The following is a 24,910-nucleotide window of genomic DNA, read 5'->3' on the forward strand; positions in this document are numbered from 1 at the left end:
TCATACTAATGTGGAGTTAGGTCTGCTCAGCAAGCCCAATAATGCTAAGGATACAGCTTATAATTGTTTCTCTGAGAAAATGTATTACTTAGTCTTGTTGTTGTTCTATTTGCTACTCTTGGTTTATATATATCACCAAGATTACACACTTATAAGACAAGATAATAAAACAAAACATATCAAGTCTAATACTATGTTGCTTCATTACTCTATTCCAGCATCTTTGAATATCTTCATAATAGCATGGAAATGGCAATGCTTCTTTGTTCTCAAAAACCCAGTTAAATAGGCTTCCTCATTCCTTTTGCATACACTCGACGCATGTGACTGTGTTGTCACTGTCAACAAATGTTTGAATTGATCATCCGTCGGGTACATGATCATCCGTCGGGTACATGATCATCCGTCGGGTTGCCTTGTAGATCATCTATCGGGTAGCTATTTGGCACTTGACTTCATTTCATTTATGCAGAATTACAAGACATAATCTATGTACAATTAATCAACCTATTCTGCATATCTAATTAAAGTCAACATGACTTATATGCTACTACAGAATCTATACAAAGGTGTTTGCAGAAATGTGCTACATGACTTATTATTACACAAGCTACTCACTCGATGAATATCAAATCATAATCCATCGGGACTATATTGAGTCATCCATCGGGACTATATTCCTTATCCATCTAGTGCTACATAATTCACTAAGTTGAATCTACTAAGGTATTTTGTTAATGAAATCATCAAGTTCACAACATATTCCCAACAATCTCCCCCAATTTATGTCTACTAGAATTGTAGCCATAAATTAAGAGAAACTTGATGATAACAAAACACCCTAAAAATACAAATTTAAATGGAAGTAGATAAAACTATAAAGTGCTGCAATTAACAAAATGTATAAAGATTTGCTCACAGTCATTTTCAAGGTGCTCCTCTAGCCTGAGCAGATTAATCTATTTCCTTGATGATCTGGATCTCTTTCCAAGCTTTCTATTGTTTTCTTCTATCTGATTTTGGAGCTGTCTGTGGAATTCCAATTCATCAGATTCTGAGAGATTTAGCATTCCTTGCATTTCGAGAAGAGTCTCATTGCTAGATATGCTCAACTGGTCTTCTAATATGAAGAATCTTCTAACTCCCTTATCATCCATGAATTCCATCAGCCAGCAGGGCCTTAGATGCACTCTACTTTCAGTGTAAGGAATAGTTAGAGTTTTTGGGAGTGCATCTTTGGCTCTAATACTCCTCAGTTCTTCAATCTTCTTTAGAAACAGTCTTCTAGCTGTCATATTGAATCCAAAGTTCTTCTTGAATGATGAATAAACCTTTATCAGCACAGATTGGCTTTCTTGAAGGATCCTATGAAGTGGCCACTGTATCTCTTTTCCTCCCTTGTACTTAAATACCAACCTTTCAGGTAGATTCCTGTAAGCATCAATCCCTCTAACTTCTTCCAGTTCATCTAGATAAAGGTTTAGATCTGAGAATTCCTTGATGTCACAGATGTACATAATATCTCCCTTGTTGACTTTGGTTTGAGCTATGGTTAGAGACTTGGATCTGAGAGTTGAGGGCTTCACTTTCTTGACTGCTCTGGTCTTTGTCTTCTTTGGCTTCATGAATTGAGGTAGATTGAGTTCAGGAACTGGTAGACTATCTCAGTCTATTGGCTCATCCTTTAGAATGATATTCACCATGAAAATTCTTGGATGGATCTATCTTGAATTCTTCATGTGCCACAGAGGGCATGGATGTTTGAGTTGTTGCAGATGTAGACTTTTTGGGAAACTGATCTTCCAAATCTTTTTCATCAAAGCTAACATTCCTCTTTGCATGAAGTTTGTATCTAAACCTTTTTCTCTACTGTGATTCTTCTTAAATTTTCAGCTCCTTAGATTCAGTGGTTTCAGATGATTGTTCAGGAATTTGTTGTGTAGGTTTTACAGCTTGCAGCTTGGCCAAGATAGCAGCTTGCTCCTTCTTTTGTTTGACCTTTTTAGCATCTAGATCAGCTTGCTTCTTTTCTTGCTTCAATCTTGCATTTTCTTCTCTCTTTGCTTCAGCAAATTGAGGGTGTCCAGCCACCACACAAATTTCCTTACCATTTCTGAAAACCTTAGCAATTCTTTTTTTCAATGCTGAATCAACTGGATCTTTATAGAATGCAATGGATCTTGACAACAGTTTCTTCTCATCAGGCTTTGGTGTCTCATACACTGTGTCCAAAGGATTCTTTAGAGAAGATTTAGGATAGTTCACCTTTGGCTTCAAAATTAGCTCAGCCTTTGGAGATTTGATGCAGGATGGCTGTCCTCTTTCCAGATTATTCATGCTCATATCATTCACAGATATTTGCCTGACTTGAGAGTGATGAATGACTGATTTTTCTGGCTTCTTTGCTAGACCAAACTTCTTTCGAATGTCCTCATCAATTTTCTCCCAGTTGATTGGGCTCAACTGCTTCTTTTCAGCTGCTCTCAATGTGGCTGCTGCTTCATTAATCAGATCAATGATGTCTTTAGTTGGTGGCTTGGTGAAAGCAATTATAGGCACAATTACTTTGCTAAATTGAATATGAAGTTGTTTTTCCCCTTCACTTGAACCTTTATCCCCCTTTTTGTTATCATCAAGTTGTACGGGAGGGAGTTGAGCAGCCACCAACTGTTGGAGTAGTGCAGTCTGAGGTTCTTGATTGTTAAGTATCTTGGCCATTGACTTCTCTACAGCAGATAGTCTTGAGTCGATAGCCTCAACCTTCCTATTTAGATCATCCTCCTTCCTTAGCTTTTGAGCAATTTCAGTCATGGTGGTTGCAGGGAGTCTAGCATCCATCATTTCTATAACATCTTGCTTGACTTCAGAAATTTCTTGCTTGATTGCATCCACACTTTGACTGTGTTGGAGGGCTTGAATTTTATACAGCTGGAGTGCTTCAAGATGTGTTGTGAGTAGCTTCTTTGTGCTAGCATTGGAAGATACCTGAATGGCTACTTGGGTGTCATGAATTAGCTTGAATAGTGTTGATTGGAGATGTGAGTATGAGCATTCTTTTGTTAGCATCCAGGTAAGAACATCTGCATCTCCCCCTATGTCCATGCTATCTTCCTCATCATCCCCATCAGCATCCCCAAAAGAAGTTTAATCCAGTTCAATATCACTGCCAATATTGGAAGGCATAGCAGTGATTGCATCATTTGCTCTTTGTAAGGATTGTGTAGTATGCACCAAGTTCAGCAATCTTTCAGCCTCCTCATTGCCCTGTACAGCTAGAGTTTGGTAAGCTGTCACAGGGTGAGTAAATGTCTTACCATCCAGGGAAATAGAATTAATAACATCTTGATATTCTTGCTGAAATAGCCTTTCCCTTTCTGCATCATTGACATTCATTGACTCACTTGCAATGGTTGCCATCCTTATCACTCCTGTACCTGCATTTCTCTCATGATCTCTCTTTTGTTTCATCAAGGTCTCACCTTGGCTCCCTACCCTCACACCCTCACCTTCACCATCTAAGGTGGGACTCCTCACACTCACTTTCTCCAGTCCTGAAGAAATGGACTGCATTGGTTCACTCTTTTCCTCTCCTTTTTCCTGGAAGCAACCCAGACTCTCACTCATTTCACTCCCTTCCCTCAATCCTAAGAGTGATTGCACTACTACTAAGTCTTCTGCACTTGTAATAATTGATGAAATTTGAAGCTGTGTAGAGACACTCGACAGATAAGGAATATCCGTCGGGTTAGCAGTTTGACTATCCGATGGATAACTGCTGTTAAGCTTATCCATCGGGACACAATCACTACTCGACGGATGAACAATATCCATCGAGTGAGTAGAAGTGAATGAGTTTGGAGTGGAAACTATTGTGGACTGTGTGCAGATTGATGAAAATTTTAGCACAGATGTCTCAACAGTTTCAGAACGAAATGGCAAGTGAGCCAACAAATCATCTAGAAGATGATGCTCACTTGCTTGGATTTTTGGCTTCTCCAAGAGAGTTAAAGATGGAGAATTTGGAAGTGATGTGTTTATCATGTCAACATCTAAAAAGTGTGTGGGAGAATTTGGTGTTTCAGGTGCTTCTATTATTAAAGATTTTGGCCGTGACTCCACATTTATTGGAGCCACATCAACCTGACTTTGAGAAGGTGCAGTGACTGTGTCTTTAGCACCAGTTTGCACAGTGTGTGAATCCTGTCATCCCCAAGGGTCTTTGATTTCTTCTTTCTAGTGTAGGTTTGGGGTGAGCTTGTGTCCCTTACCCTTTTGGCCTGTGCTCTTGGCTGAGAGCTATGTTCAATAGTCACATCCTTTTGGGAGGATGCAAACAATAATGAGCTTATATCCTTATTAAGCACTGCAGTTTGTTGGGAAACTGCAGTGTGGCTAGGCTGGGAAACACTCACCTCTCCAACCATATCCTTAGGGTTTCTTTGATGTTCACCCTGTCCCTCACATTTCTTACCCACCTTCACACTCCCCTCTTTTGATTTGGTGGATTTTACAACTGGCATCTTTTGAGAGACACCAGAGGGGGCTTTCTTTGTCTTTGTTTTTGAAATTTTAGATTTGGTAGCTTGGGTAGGCAACTGTTGGGTCAATGACACAGATGCCATAGCTACACTGGAATGCAAAGAAATTTGTGAGGTTGGAGGAGTAGAGACAGTTAAATTACCTCACTTACCTGAGGTGCCTCCATAACTGGAAAATAGAAGAGTGGCACCTCTTTCTGATGGTTTGCCCTGTTCATATCTGCAATGATTCTCCTTTCTTGAACCCAATAATCTAATTTGTTGGTTGGGTTCTCACGCACAATATCCTCAGAGAGGTGGTTAGCAAGCATCATTAAAAATCTAACATAGTAAACATTTTTACCCCTCTTATTTAGCTCCCCTAACTTAAACCCCAACTCAAATATGACAAGATCACTGAAGTTGAAAATTTTATCAATTACTAGCATGTAAAGCATGTTGAGCATAGAGATATTAACTGAATCAAAATTGCTAATTTTACCAGAAAATACCTTAGTAACTACATCACACAGATAACTTCATTCCTTCCTAAGACCCAATCTCCTAATTTAACTTAATTTAGAAGTAGATAGTGCATAGCCCATGGAGTTAAGCATATCAACAATGTCAGTGTCTGTGTGTGGAGAAGTTACAGTATTATCAGGAATTTTGAAACATGCTTTAAAAATATCACTATTAACACAGAATTCCTTACCTTTAATAGTGAAAGTGATAGTCTTATCAGTTGAGTTGTATGTTGCAGTCGTCCAAATTTCTTCAACAACCTCACAGTAAATGGTGGATGATTCCAGCATGGCATAGTTGAGTTTGCAGTTCTTCACAAAATCCATCATTTTGTGGTAGTCGCCAGACTGCTGAATCCCCTTGTTCACTAAAGCCGTGAAGTTGTTCTTCTCATAGATAAATCCAGTTTGAGACATGATCTTGACGACTGGTGCCATTGTTAGAGAGTGAAAATTACAGAGAGAGAGATGATAATTGCTTTTGAGAAAGATAGAAGTTAGAGCAGATGATTTGAGAATGATAAAAGAAAAACAATGAAAATGAATTATGCTTTTATACTATCTCAAAAAATAACTGTCAAAAATAATAAAGTAAAATAAAGTAACCAATAAGAATTGCCCAAAATAGCCGTTTAAAAAATAAACCGTAAAAATTCCATAAATTATCCATTGTGTTATGCTTACAAACTGTAAGTATACTCGATGGATAATGTTTAGAGAATCAATGGCTAAGAATAAGACAATTCGACGGATGAGGATAAATCAGTTATCCGTCGAGACATAAGATATTCCAGAAAAATAATTGCTTTCATTTACAAATAGTATACCGACGAATGATCAAACTCGATGGATAATGATCATCCGTCGAGATGTAAATTTTAACTTAGCCAAAATTTCATCCATGACTGAAAAATTAATTAAATTTCTGGTTGCATCACAGCTTGCAAATTATCTGTAAAGATTCAAGAGTAATTAAGCATACCTAACTCACTTACCAACCTTGAAAAGGTGGATTCATCCAGTGGCTTGGTAAATATATCTGCAAGCTATTTTTCACTTGGAACAAAATGTAGTTCCACAGTACCATTCATTACATGTTCCCTTAAGAAGTGGTACTTTATGTCGATGTGCTTTGTTCTTGAATGCTGTACAGGATTTTCAGTGATGGCAATTGCACTTGTGTTATCACTGAAAATTGGAATCCTTTCCACTTGCATACTATAGTCTAGCAATTGGTTTCTCATCCACAAAATCTGTGCACAGCAACTGCCAGCAGCAATATATTCAGCTTCAGCTGTAGAAGTAGAAACAAAATTTTGCTTTTTACTAAACCAGGACACAAGCTTGTTTCCTAGAAATTGACAGATTACTGTTGTACTTTTTCTATCAATTCTACAACCTGCATAATCTGCATTTGAATAACCAGTTAGATCAAAACTAGAATCTCTAGGGTACCAAATGCCAAGTTTTGGTGTTCCCTTGAGATATCTGAAAATTCTCTTAATAGCTACTAAGTGAGATTCTCTAGGATCAGCCTGAAATCTAGCACAAGGACATGTAGCAAACATTATATCTGGCCTACTAGTTGTTAAGTACAGAAGTGAGCCAACCATACCCCTATAACTTAAAATATCCACAGACTTTTCAGTAGTGTTTAATTCAAGCTTAGTTGCAGTGGACATGGGAGTTTTTGCAGATGTGCAATCCATTAGATCAAACTTCTTTAAAAGATCATAAATGTATTTAGTTTGACTAATGAATATTCCATCACTGACTTGCTTAACTTGCAAACCAAGAAAGTAAGTTAGTTCCCCCATCATACTCATTTTATATTTACTTTGCATCAATTTGGCAAACTTTTTGCAAAGTTTTTCATCTATAGAGCCAAAAATAATGTCATCTACATATATTTGAACAAGTATGCTAGAGCCATTAACATTTTTAAAGAATAAAGTTTTGTCTATAGTACCTCTAGTGAAGTGATTCTCTAAAAGAAACTTTGACAAAGTGTCATACTAGGCTCTAGGTGCTTGCTTCAGTCTATAAAGTTCTTTCAAAAGATAGTATACATATTCTGGAAAATTTGGATCTTCAAAACCAGGAGGCTGACTGACATAGACTTCCTCCTCCAAATCTCCATTCAGAAAGGCACTTTTTACATCCATTTGATAGACCTTAAAATTGGCATGGGCTGCATAGGCTAAGAAGATCCTGATGGCTTCAAGTCTTGCAACAGGAGCAAATATTTCATCAAAATCTATTCCTTCTTGTTGACAATAGCCCTTGGCAACCAATCTAGCTTTGTTCCTGACTACTATGCCATTTTCATCCATCTTGTTTCTGAATACCCATTTGGTGTCTATTGGATTCTTTCCTTTAGGATTGGGTACCAACTTCCATACCTTATTCCTTTCAAATTGGTTTAGCTCCTCCTGCATAGTTAAAATCCAATCAGGATCCAACAAAGCTTCTTCTACCCCCTTTGGTTCTTCCTTAGATAGGAAACTGCTATATAGACATTCTTCCTGAGTTGTTCTCCTTGTTTGAACTCTAGAAGATACATCACCAATGATGAGCTCAAAAGGGTGATCCTTTGACCATTTCCTTTGTTGAGGTAGATTAGCTCTAGATGAAGAGGCCTCATTGTTGTCTTGATGTGTGATTGAGTTTTGATTATTAGAAACTCCCCCTGAGTTTATGGATCTTTGATTTGAAAAAGGGGAACTTTCTGTAAGTGATCTATCCTGACTTTCAGCTTCTTTTGATGACCCGACGGATGGTGAATTTTGAGTACCAACGGATGAAACTGGTTGTCTCCCGACAGATAAAGCAGATTGTCTCCCGACGGATGAAGCATTTTACAACTCGATAGATGTTGAATTTTGTGCTTCATTGGTAGTAGATTTTTCTGCATTATCCTTTGACACGATTTCTTGATCACTTTCATCATCACTGTCATTACTAACCATCTCCACATTGTCAAATTTGAGGCTTTCATGGTTATCTCCATCTTGTAGTCCTTCAATCTTTTTATCAATAAACACAATATGTATTGATTCTACAACAATGTTGGTTCTCAGATTGTAGACTCTGTATGCTTTACCAACAGCATATCCAACAGAAATTTCTTCATCTGCTTTAGCATCAAACTTCCCATTATGATCAGTTTGATTTCTCAAGATATAACATTTGCAGCCAAAGATATGAAGAAAATTTAGAGTTGGCTTCTTGTTCTTGAACAATTGATAGGGAGTCATGCATTTTGCTTGATTAACCAAAGAAATATTCTGAAAGTAGCATGCAGTATTTACAGCTTCAGCCCAAAAATATGTTGGTAACTTAGATTCTTCAAGCATTGTCCTTGCAGCTTCAATAAGTGATCTGTTCTTCCTTTCTACTACTCCATTTTGTTGTGGAGTTCTTGCTGCTGAAAACTCATGCAAAATCCCATTTTCTTCACAAAATGCTCTCATTACAGAATTCTTGAACTCAGTTCCATTGTCACTCCTGATTCTTCTAACTTTGAAATCAGGATGATTGTTGACTTGCCTTATGTGATTGATGATGATTTCACTAGCTTTATCTTTGGACTTAAGGAAATATGTCCAAGAGAACTTTGAGAAATCATCTACAATTACTAGGCAAAATCTTTTCCTTGAGATGAACAACACATTGACTGGTCCAAACAAATTCATGTGTAGCAGTTACAAAGGTTCTTCAATTATTGAATCAAGCTTCTTTCTAAATGATGCTTTAATCTGCTTTCCCTTTTGGCAAGCATCATACAGTCCATCCTTAGAAAACTCCACTTGAGGAATGCCTCTTACCAGTTCTTTCTTTACAAGTTCATTCATGGTCTTGAAGTTTAGATGGGATAGCTTCTTGTGTCGTAGCCAACTTTCATCTTGACTTGCTTTACTGAGAAGACAATTAACAGATTCTGCATTTAATGAGTTGAAGTCAGCTAGGTACATATTTCCTTTTCTCACTCCAGTGAGAACCACTTTGTTGCTCATCTTGTTTGTCACAACACAGGCTTCTGAGTTGAAGGTTACTGAATTGCCTTTATCACAAAGCTGGCTAATACTCAACAAATTGTGCTTGAGACCATCCACCAAGGCAACCTCCTCAATGATGACATTGTCTTTTGAAATCAAGTCATATCCCACAGTATAACCCTTGCTGTCATCTCCAAAAGTAATACTTGGGCCAGCTCTTTCCTTGAACTCTGTGAGCATGGTAGAATCACCACTCATGTGTCTTGAACAACCACTATCCAAGTACCATAGATTCATCTGTGTTTCCCTGCACACATTAAAATCAAATTAAGTTGATTTTGGTACCCAAGTTTCCTTGGGTCCTGCCTTGTTAGCTTTCTTCTTCTGTTTCTTAGGTTTGATCTCATTTGACTTGGGGATATCAGATTCATCCTTAGTCATCTGAGTTGGACCCTTGAAACCATTCATTGATACAGAATTATCATGCACATTTTTATTAACAGGAAATGGCATGCTATTAGCAAACATGTTATTCCAGTAGGGCATGCTAAATGACATTTGAGGCATACTGAATGTAGTATAATAAGGATTAGGTGCAAATGGCATATTAGCAAATTGTGCATTCATATTCTGTGTAGACATAGCATTCATAGGCATAGAATGCATGGCATTCATGTTGGGAAAAGGAGGTGGCACGGATATGGAAGTAGGCATGGCAGTTTTGCAATTAACAGACAAAAGATTTACACTACCACACTTAACACAGATTTTTCTTGGAGCATACTTATCAGGTGTGTAGTTGTTATGTTTGTTAGTCCCTACTTTACCATTTCTATTGTTGTTCTTTTTAGCCTATATTTTAACCTCAATATTTTCTAGTCTGTCATTCAATTGCTTGAGAGACAGATGACCAACATTTACTTTCTTCTCCTTCCTCACTTGACTAGATTCTCCTGAAATGAAGTTTTTGGAAACTGATCTATATTTTTCATTTAACTTGGCAAGTTTGGCTTTACTCATAGGTTTGCTCACAGCCGACGGATGAGGATTTATATCACTCGACGAATAATCCTTTTGATTATCCGACGGATGACTCTCATCATCCGTCGAGTCCACATCTGTTAGCAATCCTTCAACCAAATTGGATTCCAGCTTCTCCTTATTCTTCTTCCAGGATGCATCACAAAAGGACTCAATACCTTGAACTTTGGTAATTTGAGCATGAACATCTCTAGATGTTTTCCATGCCTTAATCACCTCATGTTCTTGTTCAAGCTGCTTCTTCAAAATCTCTTCTTTCTTTAAGGACTCAGTTAATTCATCCTTAGCAATCTTACACTCAATTCTCAGTTTTTCAAATTCAATAAATTGAGACTCTAGCACACTATTTCTCTCACTTAAAAACAAGTTGTTTTCTTTAATTTTAGCATTTTCCTTATTGAGGGACTTAAGAGTAACACGCAAATGATATAATTTTGTAGACATGTCATTTATTGCATAATTACACTCAGCTTTAGAAAAATGTGCAAGGTTAGTGGTGATTATCTGATTACTTAGAGAACTTGTCTCTGTTTCATCAGACTTAGCCATTAGGGCTAGATTGACATAGCTGACATCCTCATCCTCATCCAGACCATCTGCTGCCCAGTCATTTTCTTGTGTAATGAAAGCCCTTTCCTTTTATTTGAGCAACTCAAAATATTTCTATTTATAATCCACAGGCTCAAACTTCTTCTTGCTGGAATCTGACTTTCTACACTCACTGGTAAAGTGCCCTGCCAAGCCACATTTGAAACATTTGAATTTTGATTTATCCACCATGTTTCTATTTGGCTTAGCTGCTCCAAAGTTCTTCTTGAACTTGAGTTTGGAAAATCTTCTGGAAAGAAATGCTAGATGTTCATCAATGTCATCCATATCATCTTGGCTCAAATAATCTTCATTTTCTGCTACCAGCCCCTTGCCCTTATTTTCACAGACCTTTGAAGTAGACTCAACAGCTTCTATCTTTATCTCCTTCTCTTTCTCTAACTCAGCTTCCAGTACAATGGACCCTCCTTTCTTTCTCCCTTTCTCCATTCTTTCATCTTGCTCTATTTCAAGCTCATAAGTCTTTAGAATGCAATACAATCTCTCTAGTGTAAACTCCTTGTATTCTTGTGAGTTTCTCAAGGAGACTGTCATTTGTTTCCATTCTTTTGGAAGGGATATCAAAAATTTGAGGTTAGAATATTTGGTTTGGTAGACTCTTCCATGCAGCTTCAGAGCATTTAGTAGCTTTTAAAATCTACTAAAGATATCAGTGAGTGTTTCACCTTCTTCAAAGTGGAAATGCTCATATTGCTGAATTAGTAACTGCATCTTATTTTCTCTAACTTGTTCAGTGCCATCACAAATTATTTGAATGGTGTCCCAAACCTCCTTGGTTGTCTTGCAATTGATGATGTTGTCAAACATGTCACCATCAACTCCATTGAACAGAATATTTATGACTTTTTTGTCTTTCCTGACTTGTTCAATATCAGGATCTGACCATTCATGCCTTGGCTTGGGAACTGATTGCTCATTTCCAGTTGCAGCTCTCATTCGTACATGAGGGCCTCTCTCTATGCAATCCACATAGGCCTCATCTTGAGAAAGTAAATAGAGATGCATCTTTACCTTCCAGTGATGGTAATTATCTTTGTCCAGAAAAGAAATCTTGACTCCAACATCCATCTTGTTCATCTTGCTGTTTGTTGTGATCTTTAAACTCTTTGTTCTTCAAGAGCTTGCTCTGATACCAATTGTTAGTCCCTAACAATGCAACAAGAATTACATAAGGGGGGTTGAATGGAATTCTTGAAACTTTTTCTCAAGTATAAAGTGTTCTAAATTAAAATATATATATATTTCAGTGTTTTGATTTGCAAAGTGCGGAATGACAAGTTAAATATGAATCAAAATACAAAGTAATAAAAACACAAGTCTTTAAAACTTTCTTGTGGATTTGAATGTATCCACCAGATATGTATATATATATATATCAAGAGAACCTTGTGAAGCTTGAATAGCTCACAGCTGCTTACAAAATAAGAACTAAATTTACAGAGAAATGCTAAGGATACAGCTTACAATTATTTCTCTGAGAAAATGTATTGCTTAGTCTTGTTGTTTTTCTATTTGCTACTCTTGGTTTATATATCACCAAGATTACACAGTTATAAGACAAGATAATAAAATAAAACCTATCAAGTCTAATACAATGCTGCTTCATTACTCTATTCCAGCATCTTTGAATATCTTCATAATAGCATGGAAATGGCAATGCTTCTTTGTTCTCAAAAACCCAGTTGAATAGGCTTCCACATTCCTTTTGCATACACTCGACGAATGTGACTGTGTTGTCACTGTCAACAGATGTTTGAATTGATCATCCGTCAGGTACATGATCATCCGTCGGGTTGCCTTGTAGATCATCCGTCGGGTAGCTATTTGGCACTTGACTTCATTTCATTTATGCAGAATTACAAGACATCATCTATGTACAATTAATCAACATATTCTGCATATCTAATTAAAGTCAACATGACTTATATGCTACTACAAAATCTATACAAAGGTGTTTGCAGAAATATGCTGCATGACTTATTATTACACAAGCTACTCACTCGATGGATATCAAATCATCATCCATCGGGACTATATTGAGTCATCCATCGGGACTATATTCCTTATCCGTCGAGTACTACATAATTCACTAAGTTGAATCTACTAAGGTGTTTTGTTAATGAAATCATCAAGTTCTCTACATATTCCCAACAAGGTTGCATAAGCGGCTAACTCGGTTGCGCGCACTACATAACCGATTAGTCCAGCAGGTCAGATACCTATCTAGTCTCTGTGTCCCGGAACAGGTTTATGGGATGGCAGATGGAGTCGTCTAGTGTTCATAGCTTGATCAGCTGTCTTCACATATCCACTATGTATCTCATTTGGCTTTGTGATTCCCGTAACGAAACAAGTGGTTTATACAGTTGAATTATAAATGTGAATAGCATGCTAAAATTGGACTATAGTGTTTACACAGCACACAGCTATGTTGTCTTATTAAGAGCATGCTAGTCAGTGATATCCAGTTTTAAATATTGTTATCTTGACAGAGATTTGAAATGACTTACAGGTTATTGTTTTTATACAGCTTCATAGTTCTATTCCTATAACTGTTTATATTAACTGTTTTAACTATGCTATTCATATGTTGGTATGTTGAGCGATTATATGCTCACCCTTGCAACCTGTTATATATATATCGCAGATGCCTAGACGATCTATCAGACCTGGTCAGAACAGAGTTTCATCCCCTTTCAATCCCGGCTCCTCTGAGGTAGTTTGTATCAGACCATGTGCGGTCTGATGAGTTGCGGAATAAGTTAGCATGTCAGACTTTTTAATAATTGGTTGCGTAATAGTGAGTAGCTTAAATCATACTTGAACCTAGAGCAGATCTTGGTTTTGGGGTTTTGTTATTGTAATAATAATAATTTTGTAGTTTATAATTGTGGTTTGTTATATTAATGACTTCAACTCCTGACCCCGGGTTGAGGCCGTCACAGTTGGTATCAGAACTACAGGTTTAAATCCCTGATTTAGGTTAAGAGTCGAGTAAAAGAGGTATAGAAATTGTGTCCTAAAGTGTGAGTCAATAACTCATTTAGAGGAGCGAACCTAAGAGTCAGTCGAGGGTTCCGAAGGCGTTAGCCTGACATCTATTGATGTTTTGATAGAATTGCCTTAACCTTATTGTGTATTTCTTGTATATTTATATTATTGACGGTGGCCCATAGTGATATGCAGTTCTCCATCCTGGGAGAACAGATCTGATTCAGATAGCTCAGACTCTGAGAGGACACTAGATGTTGTAGCTGAGGAGACTCATTTACCTCCCCCACCGGTGTCTCAGTTTGTCCCGAGAGATATACCTGGACCTAGTGCCCGTCCTCGTTGGGTGCGGAGGTCAGTTTCAGCTGTTAGAGATTGTCCCCCCGGGTTGTGGACCTAGCTCTTCCTTCTCTAGACCTCCAGACCCTCCCTTTGCTCCCACAGGTACTTCATCTCTCATTCCGTATAATATTCATCAGGAAGTGAACAGATCTTTGATCATAGAGCAGAGGCCAGAGTTTGTAGCATATCTTGACCGAGTGCCAGTTGGACCCTTCCAGGGTATTCCTGTCCCCTCACCCGATATTCAGGCTAGAGTGAGGATCTTGACCCAGACTGCTGTCGAGCGAGCGAGATCCATTGATCCTTTCATTAGCTCTGAGTTTAGGGTTATCCAGTACCAGGATTTTGTTAACTGGTTGGTGTTCGAGTTGGGTACGATTGGTGGCAGTGGCAGTGGAAGTTGCTAGAGAGTGTTGCAGCAGGAGTAGTATACAGAACTCAGATCTGGTTATTTCAGGAGTTCTGTAGTTTGTTTTATATGTACATTATGTTGTTGTAGCATGTAGTAGTTGGAGGCTGTTATATCAGCCAATTTTTTTGTGTATTCGTATGAGTTAGTAGTTGGATATCAGTTGTACTAATTGGATTTCTTTATGGTTGTTACATAGTAGCTGCTTTATTATATTGTTCAGTTTTTATATACTTGTGCGCTGTTATTACTATTGTTACTATTATTGTTGCTAATGTTGCTGGCATTTCTAGAATTTAGTCATTCACTCTGGGTGGATCCAATTAACTGAGGATGATGATATTTTCATTGTGGCAGCACTCTCATGATACATATGTATAAAATGTTTGGGGCATCCCATTTTCTTATATATTGCTGTTATGTTTCAGGAGAATGCCCCTAAGAAGAATCCTCAACCCAACGACGGATCTGCTGGGGATCCCTCCATGAGTGAATTGATAGATCTGTTGCGTCAGCAGTCTACTCAGCTGGCCCAACAACAACAACAATTCTAGAAACAACAACAATTTCAGCAACAACAGCAACAGCAACAGCTCATACAACAACAGCAGCAACAAATCCAACAGCAACTGCTGCAAATCCAACAACAGCACCAGTTGAGGGGGACAACCCAAGCTGTTAGTTTTAAATTTTTCCAGGCTGTAAAACCCCCAGAGTTCAAAGGTGAAGTAGATCCTGTTGCTGCCAGGATCTGGTTGAAAGAAATGGAAAAGTCTTTTGCTCTCACCTAGGTGGGTGATGATTTGAAGACAGATTATGCTAGTTACTTTCTGAAGAATGATTCAAATTATTGGTGAGAGTCTACGCGAGCCTTGGAAGGAGAAGGTCCTATTTCATAGACCCGATTCACAGAACTGTTCTTAGAAAAATGTTTTCCGTATTATCTCCAGAATCAGATGGAGATGGAATTTTTAGAGTTAAATCAAGGAGATATGAGTGTTACGAAATATGAAGCCAAGTTCACAGAATTGGCTCGAATAGTACCAAAGTATATAAGCTCAGAAGCCCAGAGCGAAGTGGTTTCAACTGGGATTGAAGCCAGAAATTAGGAGTGGAGTTGTAGCTCTACAACTTAAGGCGTATACTTCGGTAGTTCAGGCTTCCTTGGTGATAGAAAGTGACCAGACGTTAGCTGTTAAAGAAAGAGGTGAAAAGAAGAGGAAGTTTGAATATGAGTCTGCGAAGTCAGAACAAGGAGAAGCAAGTCAGAAGTTTCAGCGACAGTTTGGAAGGAATAGAGACAGGAAGTTCAGAAGGCAGAATTTCCCATAAGCTAGGCCCAGTACTACCTCAATCAGTTCTACTCCAATAAAGTCCAGCAAGCCGGTAATCGATTATAAGACATGTGGAAAGAAGCACAGTGGTCAGTGTAGAGAGAACGCCAACTGTTTCAAGTGTAGCCAGAAAGGTCATTATTCTACGGAGTGCAAGTCTGAGAACCAAGGAGTCACCTGTTTCAGCTGCGGTAAAGTGGGGCACATTGCTAGAAATTACAAATCAGCTACCCAAGGAAGTATAGGAGGAAGTGCATCTCAAGGACCAGCAACAAGTACAGCTAAAGCCAGAACTTTCAAAATGACGAAGAAATTTAATGATGGCCAAGTTACCAGGAATGCCCTTGTGTCTCAAGGAATGCTACATTGTACATGGAATAATGGGTTACCACATTATGTTTTCTCTATAGATGATTAAAGGGAATTCTATACAGCAAATTTGATGATGGCCGAGTTACCAGACGATAAGGTTTTGGATTTTATGTACATTTTTCAAACAAGGTCTTTTGGCAAAATGGAAGATTTTAAACATAACAAATAGTCAGATCTTTTTGGTAAGATAAAGGTTACTACTTCGTTTACGCTCCTTCCTGGGAATACAGAGATTAAGGAGACACGATTTGTTCTCTTCGGCCTTAATGATGATTGTTCGGGCGAGATGCGAACTCCAGGCCATACTCTTAAAAAGAGCCTCTTTTCTAAAAATTTTGTTTAAGGCAAGTCACACGCATAAGTTAAAAAATTCTTGCAAGTTGGGAGTTTCGAGATCTAAATCGGAGAACTTTTCTTCGAACCCTTACTGAAGTTTAACTACTAATCTTGAACCTACTTCTGGAATCAGTATTTCGGAAGACCATTTTTCTTCAAACCTCGAGATGGAAGCCATTGTTTTAAAAACTCAAATTAGTTGCCATAATAATAAGGCTGATCGAGGTGGATGGGGAATGAAATCTCTTAAGAAACACGGGAATGCACAAACTGATGCATCTGTTGAGGAAAAAGCACCTTCTTGAAATAACCTACACGAGCATGGTGATTATTCAACTACTATAGACATTCACATTCAAGTATGCACAAACTGAGTTAGTAGGTAACTTACCAATCTTTCAATAGAAGTTTCAGTAACTTATTATTTCAAACATGTACTTCTCATTACGGGGGTACGTGGACATTTTCTCACGGCACATTCAAGTACCCAGCATACGTAATCATGGGGTAATATTCCTGGGCTCAGTTGCATTTTTGGGATCCTTAAATAGGTTGTTGGGAAAAGTAACCTGCTTGAGGGAGAAGTTGCAAAAGTAAACCACTACCCTATTTGAAGTGGCGTTGGAGTAAAAAAAAATTGTAGTTTCGCCACTTGAAGTGGCGTAGTCTGGTTTATACAAAAAAATTTAATTTTTTTCTTCCGCTGTGGTGCAACCCTCAAACTTAAAATTCATGTTCGACAAAGGTTTTGAGAGAATTAGAAAATATAAAATATCCTTATAATATTTTTTGCCTAATATTGCTTAATTTTTTTGTTATTTTTTTACCTTATAATATATTAATATCTTTATTTATGAAATTGTAATATCATAAAAGATAGTATAAATAGTGTGCTTTAAAATTTTGAATATCTTTATTTATGAAATTGTAATAATCATAAAAGATAGTATATACATTTAAATTTTTTAATATCATAAATTATGAAATTGTGATAATCATAAAAGATAGTATAAATGTTTTTAATGATTATTTTTAATATCTTATATTCTAAAATTGTAATAATCATTTGAGATAGTATAAATAAGGTGCTTAAACATTTTTAATATCTTTATTTATAAAATTGTAATAATAATAAAATATAGTATAAATAGGGTACTTTAAATTTTTTAATATCTTAAATTATGATATTGTAATAATCATAAAAGATATCTTAAATTATGATTTTGTAATAACCACCGTACCTTTTTTGAAAATAGGAAAATCATATATGTATAATTTCTCAATTAAAATAAAAAAAACTCACTTCAAATAGATTTACAACACTTGTATAATATGAAAATTTAATGCAATTTTTTTTTCAATTTTAATGTACAACCCCAAAGTTCACTCTTTCTTTTTCTTCTTCATATTTCTTTTAAGGAACCATTTTCGGGGGTTAAAAATTATATTTTCATAAAAAAATCCCTACAATTTTTCTATCAAGTACAAGTATTGTACTTTTCTGCAATATTATGCAAAAAAAAATTGTACCTTATAAAAATATATTATACTTCTTAATGCTCTCAAAAACCTTATTGAATAATAATTTTACAAGTTTTCGTCAGTCCTGCCAAGACAACATAGGAGGAAAAATAATAAAAATAAAAAAGTACACTATGTCAGACAACATGGGAGAAAAAATAATAAAAATAAAAAAGTACACAATGTCAGATTTTCGGACTATTTTTGTAATTTAAGTTCCTGAAACAAATTGGTAGGTGGCAAGATCTGCAATATTTAAGAACTTTGAGATTAAACTACTGTGAAGGGGTGAAGTTACCGTTGAAAAGAGAGGGTAGGCTAGGAACTATAATATACATGGATAGTCCTAATAAATAATAGTTACTCTATGCAAATTAGAGATGCGCAAAAAGTCCGGGCCCGAAAATCTGACCTGGCCCGATCAGGTCAAAACCCGGTTAAACCTATCCCGGTTAAAGTCCGGCCCTGTCTCGGCCCGGGCTTAAAACCTCGACGGGCTCTATATTTTGAGGTAAGGCCCGGCCCGGTTAAAATTCCGGGTTTCGGCCCGGCCCGGCCCAACCCGATTAAAAACCCGAAAAAACCCAGTTAAAATCTTATTATTCTAATATTTTTTCTTATATATTTATGAATTCACATTTACTATAAATATAAATAATACTTTAAACACATATATATATTTACATATTTGTGATTAATGATATTATTTATATACTTCATTACATAAATAATAAAAAAAAATATAGTAAGTACACTATATATATTTGGATAACAATGATAAAATATATTATTCTATAAACATGTTTAATTTTATTCCGAACTTAAATATTTTCAACGAAGTAATGTTTTCATAAAATATTACATGTAAACTAATACATTTTTACGATGATCTAGTTGCTAACATATGTAGTCCTCGGAATCTCTAATAAAACTTGATCTGATTTAAATTAGAGAAAACCCGGCCCGAAAAAAGACCCGGTTAGGCCCGTCTCGAAGGCCCAAACGGACTCTGACATTTTCGGAAAGCCCGATCCGACCTGACCCGATCAAAGTCAAAGCCTGAAAAGTGTGGCCCGGTCAAAGCCCGGTGCATCTCTAAACCAAACTATTATGTTCTTGTGTGTTTTATGCTTCTCCAACACATTTATTACCACACTCTACAAGAATCTTGGAGGACGTGTTTTATTTTTGTTAGACATTTACTATAATCAAAATATATTTTTAAATATGCATATATATTACCTAATTACCAAATTATTTGCTAGAAATTCATTATAATTTATAAGCCTGATTATTCTGTATCATGGGAGCAGTTTTTTGTTGGTCCTGCAGTTGGAGGTCTTCTTAATGCTACATTTGGTAATGCAAGTGAAATGATCATTTCAATATATGCACTAAAACATGGGATGATTAGAGTTGTTCAACAATCAATATTGGGTCCAATCTATGCTTTTAGTGCTGGGGTGTGCCTTCTTTACGTGAGGGATGATTCATTACAAAAAAGTTTTAACTTTTCAATAAGGTAAATACCCACTCCCTTGTAATTGAAAGCCCTCGTTTCGAACTTTAATCTTCATTAACACATTGTAATTAGGCGTTCAACTTCTCCCTTTCATTTTGCACGGATTGATGGCTGATATTTTGCTAATGTTTGAGGCAGCTGCCTTGGTCAGGTTTTACTATTCCCTGATGTGCTTCACTTCACATATACAGAGGTGCATTTTGGGAAGTCAGAGCTAGCCCTGTCAAGATTTAGCACTTGTATAATGCTTGTGGCATATGCAAGCTGATGCTTTCCCAGTCACAGTTTAAGGCTGGATAATTTTTTGTTCTTTGAGTAATTGATAGTGTCAAACAAGAAAAGTGCATTTTTGTCATGGATCATCATCTTGTACACAACTCACTCACACATGATTCCTGCAAAGATTCTTAATCAACAATCTTCCTCTGTAGACAAATAGATCAAATCACCATATCATCACATGTTTTATAGATTTTGGAAGTTCTATGGCGCTTAGTGGTTACTTTTCTGGCTGTTGTCTTAAGTAACAATGCTACGAGAGAAGCAATCGACTACTAATGCAAATTTACAACAAAAAAAAATCTTGACAAAAAAATTGACAATAATTTAATTATCAAGATCATGTACCAATGGACATGGCATGTACATAGGGGCGATACCCATTCTCGGGTATTTCACCTAGGAAAAAAAATTGAGAAATTTTGTTACATGCATAAGAAAACATTAGAGCTCTCTGCAATTTAACATTACTAAAATGACATACCAATCAGAAATCAAGCAGTCAACTGTGGCAACTATAAATACCAAAATAGAAAATAACATAATTGATCCAACCCAACAGCTCTCATCTACTAATAAATTGTATTTTTGGTAATACTAGCTGCTGATAATGATATATCAGTAAATTTTATTTATTCAAAGCCTCTGAAAAATTTGTCAAAAAAAAATAAACTCAGAAGTAGCAAGCCTAGGGCTGAGCAAACGGTCAGTTCGGTTAAAAATCGAACCGAACCGAAATTCTTCGGTTTTTTCGGTTCGGTTAAAGAAAATCAGAACTTTTATATAAAAAAATTGCAGCTTAAATAGAAAGAATACATAAATAAAAGATACGAGATCCAATATTTATAAATCAATAACGATTGATATCCATAATTAAAAAGATTAATATACCCTTTGCAAAAACAAATACAGTAGCCATAAAGCATCAGGTGTTAATCTGTTAACAGTTAATGAAAAAACTGTTAAACGAGCAACTAGCTAGCCGAAAATGTCTAAAGTGGTACGAATGCTTGAAGGTGACGGACTAATAGAAAGATGGGAAACATCTCAGAGAGTGGAGTCAAGCAAATACAGAACATAAGAACTGTCCTCATTAGAGCGATTTTCGGACCTCACTGACGACTCGATAGTGATTAATGTCCAGGCCATTGAATTGTCTGGCCCCAGATGATTTGAGTCTGAAAAACAAGACACGTGTATTAGTAGTAATAGTCCATTCATTCCCGGCTCAATCTCTCCAATCATATGAAAAATATGATCTCTGTCCTAAAACACCATTATACCAGACAAGTATGTTGCACAAAAAGTTAATATGAAGATAAAAACTAAATTCGTAGAAGCATCCAAAAGGAATATTACACCTGCATTAAGTAGATTAAGTTTAAACTTGCATCACAACATAACATGATCATTGTAAATATTTTCAAGAAAAATTTCCCAAGAACTAAATTGGCAGAAAAAAAAGATATAGATAAAAGGTGTTCGGAGCACATGTGTGAGGTGCGAGGCGAAAGAGAGATTAACAATCTTCCACGCTTAACTCCCCCCCCCCCCCCAAATAAGAAAGCTCCTCTTCGCAAAGGGGTACAACAAAGTAATCACTCTAATTGTACACCTTATACTTGGTGGTGGCACTAAACTTCTGATACTCCTTGATGACTTTGTTCACAGCATCAAGGAAATCCTTTTCTGTTACAGTTTTCTTTCTTGCTCGAATAGCATACATACTAGCCTCTGTGCATACACTTCTTATATCCGCTCCTGAACAAAAACGTGTACTATTCACATGACAAATTACATGTGAAAAAAAAAATATTCCTACCTTCTGCAAGCAGACTTGATAACAATCATTCATTCAATATAAACAATGCAAGCCAACCCTTTCATACTTGTGTTCTAACTCTTGGTTTCTCTCTGGGTAAAAGTCAGGTTTATCTTAGAAAGGCTCCCTCTCTTGCGGAATTTTTTTTGGGTATACATATACAAGCTTGTTCATGGACAATGACTTTATTTTTGCATCTCCGCAATGTGCTATATTTAGACATGCCACTAAATGCCATGTGCATCTTTAGAGGGGTCCATCGTTTGTAATTTTATTCAATATATAGAAGCTTGGTCACAACAATGACTCTGTACTGTATCTTATAGTTTATAACGTGTAATCATAGATAGATCTAATTTTCGAAAAGCCTGCTAATACCAAAAAAACCCACTACTTTTTGTTTAATTTATGTAGTGTATCAGTTCTTTGCAAATTAGTCAAATTTTCACAAGAAATTAAAACATAGCAAGGAAGAGCATATAGGACGAAGTCATACCTGTCGAATTTGGACAAAGACGAGCTAAGAGTTCAAATCGAATGTCCCTTTCGCAGCTCATAGTACGTGTATGGATCTTAAATATTTGCGTCCTACTTTCTAGATCAGGTAGGCCAAACTCAACTTTACGATCTAACCTCCGAGGACGAAGCAACGCTGGATCAAGTGTGTCAGGCCTGGAACAAACAAATCATTAGACAGTTGGCAAGTTACAATTACAGATAAACCAGTTCAGGAGTCCAGAAAAATAGGTAATTGACATCCTAACTACACATTACAATGGCAAAAACCTAAACCATTATGCTGAGATCAACTGTTCCTATTCTTCTTAATCTATTTCTTTGATTATTTTTACATTTGATTCATTCTACTAATTATTCTATTTGTGTCTATATTCTATATTTTATACATTCTACTTCTATTCAATTCCTTTTTATTTATCAATCTTTACAGCCTGAAAACTCAAGCAGTAACCTAAAATTAACTAGCCCCTGAACATTTTAGTTTATCGCGAGAGTGACTAAAAGTGAATATATAAACACAACGGATATTAATGTAATGAGTTTGATGTGGAAGACATTAGTGACAAATTTGGTCTCTTATTGTTTTGGCAATTTTATTTTTTTTAAGCTCTAGTAAAGACCAACCCAGTGGAAAAAAATGCCTGGGGTCCAACCTTGGGAGTACATTCATCGGCTATATACAAGAGATGCAATCTTAACCTGTTTGTCACCATCAGAACTTCAATATTTCCTCGAGTGTTAAATCCATCAAGCTGATTTACGATCTCAAGCATTGTGCGCTGAACCTCATTATCTCCGCCACACCATCGTCAAATCGTGCACCTCCAATTGCATCTATCTCATCAAAAAACACTATGCAAGCCTTCTTTGAACGTGCCATCTTCCAAAAAGAAAATGTGTTAGTTGTATTCTAAATAACATGTATGAAAGATTTTGGACACTAAAAATCTTGACATCTTGTAACCTGAAACAACTCGCGAACCATGCGAGCACCCTCACCAACATACTTCTGAACAAGCTCACTTCCAATCACACGAATAAAGCACGCATCAGTTCTATTGGGTACAGCCCTAGCTAGAAGTGTTTTACCCGTTCCAGGAGGACCATAACAGAGAACTCCCTTTGGAGGGTCAATTCCAAGCTTAACAAACTTCTCAGGGTGAAGCATAGGTAACTTAACAACCTAAAATTGAACAGGTAACACCAATAAGTAAAAATCAACATTGATAACTAAAACTTACATGAATGCAAATACGTAACTGATATCAATTTTGACATAAAAAAAAGATATCATTACAAACCTCTCAAATTTTCTCAATCTGTTCATTGCATCCACCTACGTTGTTATATGTAACATCAGGCTTTTCCTCAACAATCATCATAGTGACACTTGGATCAATACAGATCCACACTATATTATTTTCTGACGGTTAGTATTGTGCAGGATATCAGAAGTTGGTGAAGGTGATGCATGAAGTTGATTTTGGCGACCCTTTCGATCTTTCTCCAGAAGCAACCACAACAAGCAGCAAGACTCGTCTTTTCTTTTTCTTTTCTATCAAATAAAACTTTTGGAATTAAGAATTAATATATAGAATAGATTGGTATTGGGACATCTATAAAAGGCCTAACAGCCATGAAGTATCGACCTGACATTTAGTTTGCGTGGACTAACACGTTTGTGGTCTGACCAGGTGCAATTAGTATAGCAGAAGTTGTGAAAGGTTTAATGTAGACTGCATCAATCTCAACTACTGTCAAATTGTGACCAGCAATTACAAAAAAAAACTCGTCATTGAGGTGTATTTATGATTCTTAAAAGATAAGTCTTCCCTTTTTCAACCTCCATGGCAAGGGTATCTGCAAACATGAAACTGATTAACATGTGACTTCGGAAATTCCTCATTTAGCAGTGTCACTTAATTAACATATCCTACTAAAGTTTCTCGTAACAAGGAAAGAGAGGCCCTGGTTTGCCATTAATTGTATGTGCATCTGACATATTTGGGGGCAATCCCAAGATCTTTCCTTGCTTGACAACCTCTTCCACATCTACATGCCCCCATTCACCTGCACTCACCACAAAAAAATTATTTTGTCAGGAATCAAATGATAGCTGATTTAGTTCCAAGTGACATTTTTTTAACCTAAACTCACCAAATGCCAAAATCTCTTCTCTGGCTGGCCTTTGAAATGGGGTTCCCAGTTTTAACATAATAACTATTGCACCATAAACTGTAGCTCTGAGCCAAAGAATATGTTCATGCCACTAGACTATCACTAGACTATCTCATCGCACTCCTTGAATAACACTTTATTTATATAGAGACACAAAATACATTCTCTAACAATACATGTAATATAACTTTTCAAAAAATAAACGGTACAACGGGAGCAAGCATTTTGATTCTTAATAATAAGATCAGTTTTCGAGTTGCATTTGATCAGTTGCTTATTCAATCGATATGCATATGTGTAAATACTCGATTGATTGGTACGAGTTCATCAACAAAACAAGGTTCATCAATGAATAAATTATTAATTACACAGAATCATAACATTGTTATAGTTATTATCAAAATTAAAGTAAAATGGTTAACTACTCCTATAGGGGCAACCTAGTAGCTAAAGAAAAAAAGAAAATCCGGAGTCATAGCAAATCAGAAGGAAAAAAAGTAAACTTAAAGTTCATAAATTGCCACTAAAGATAATCAAAAGCTATCTACATAATAATAAGTAAAAAAAATAATATAAATTGTTCCAACAAACTGCTA

General features: G+C 36.5%; 1 pseudogene; it reads right to left on the reverse strand.

Moving 5' to 3' along the window:
* Positions 1-21,398: 21,398 nt before the first annotated feature.
* On the reverse strand, positions 21,399-24,351 carry LOC141705767 (26S proteasome regulatory subunit 7-like; annotated as a pseudogene).
* Positions 24,352-24,910: the final 559 nt, after the last annotated feature.

The sequence above is a fragment of the Apium graveolens genome, unplaced genomic scaffold (assembly GCF_009905375.1).
Source record: "Apium graveolens cultivar Ventura unplaced genomic scaffold, ASM990537v1 ctg98, whole genome shotgun sequence".
Lineage (NCBI taxonomy): Eukaryota > Viridiplantae > Streptophyta > Magnoliopsida > Apiales > Apiaceae > Apium > Apium graveolens.